This window comes from Oncorhynchus masou, chromosome 20 (genome assembly GCF_036934945.1).
Source record: "Oncorhynchus masou masou isolate Uvic2021 chromosome 20, UVic_Omas_1.1, whole genome shotgun sequence".
Lineage (NCBI taxonomy): Eukaryota > Metazoa > Chordata > Actinopteri > Salmoniformes > Salmonidae > Oncorhynchus > Oncorhynchus masou.
The window spans coordinates 24174449-24175556 of NC_088231.1; the positions used below are offsets into that span (position 1 = coordinate 24174449).

Here is a 1108-nt window from a genome sequence, read left to right on the forward strand (position 1 = left end):
TCTCTTTCGATACAAAAACAATTCAACAATGTTTCAAGCTGACTTGTCTTCTAACAATCACCAGGCTTTTTACCTTTTATTTAGAATTCTCATCTAGTTTATCATCCTGTAATATATTCCTTAGAACACATTCATTTATCCTGAGTTGTTGTTATTATTATTATTATTACAGTGTATCATGTTAAAGAGTACTAATTGTGTATAAATACCAGTTTAATAGTCTGTTTTTAACCCTTTATTATCTAGTCATTGTTCCATCAACTTCCTGTCATTCTGTTATGATGATGTCACAATAGAAGTGTTCTATTCTGTTGTTCCACTTCCATTGGGTTGTTCTGTGAACTATGACCTCCTGTACATAGACATAATAAATATTAAACATTATACTAGTGAGATGGAATCACCCTCTTACCAGCTTACCAGCCCTCCCCCGCTCTCTCCCTCTCCTCCCTCTCTCTCCCTCCCCCGCTCTCTCCCTCTCCTCCCTCTCTCTCCCTCCCCCTCTCCCTCTCCCTCCCCCCTCCTGCTCTCCCTCCCTCTCTCCCTCCCCCTCCCCCTCCCCTCCCTCTCCTCCCTCTCTCTCCTCCCCCCGCTCTCTCCCTCTCCTCCCTCTCCTCCCTCCCCGCCTCTCCCTCTCCCACTCTCTCTCTCCCCCTCCCCCGCTCTCTCCCTCTCTCCTCCCTCTCTCTCTCCCCCTCTCCCTCCCCCTCCTCCCTCTCTCTCCCTCCCTCCCCCGCTCTCTCCCTCCCCCTCTCCTCCTCCCCTCTCCTCCCTCTCTCTCCCCTCCCTCCCCCGCCTCCCCTCCCCTCTTCTCCCTCTCTCCCCTCCCCCCGCTCTCTCCCTCCCCTCTTCTCCCTCTCTCTCCTCCCTCCCCCTCGCCCCCCTCCCCCCCGCTCTCTCCCTCCCTCCCTTCTCCTCCCTCCCCTCTCTCCCTCCCTCCCCTCTCCTCCCTCTCTCCCCTCCCTCCCCCCCGCCCCTCTCCTCCCTCCCTTCTCCCTCCCTCCCCTCCCCTCCCTCTCTCTCCCTCCCTCCCCCCGCTCTCTCCCTCCCCCCCCGCTCTCCCCCTCCCTCTCTCTCCCTCCTCCCCCCGCCTTCCTCCCTCCCCTCT

The 1108-nt window shown here is 56.3% G+C and overlaps 1 protein-coding gene across 2 annotated transcripts in view; it reads left to right on the forward strand.

Moving 5' to 3' along the window:
- LOC135507195 (regulator of G-protein signaling 12-like) overlaps window positions 1-384 on the forward strand; it is a 101444-nt gene extending 101060 nt beyond the window's left edge. For both annotated transcript variants that reach the window (XM_064926788.1, XM_064926787.1), the window contains exon 15: window positions 1-384. This exon is cut by the window's left edge and continues 2089 nt beyond it. The gene's annotated coding sequence lies outside the window, so the exon portion shown is untranslated.
- The last annotated feature ends 724 nt before the right edge of the window (window positions 385-1108 follow it).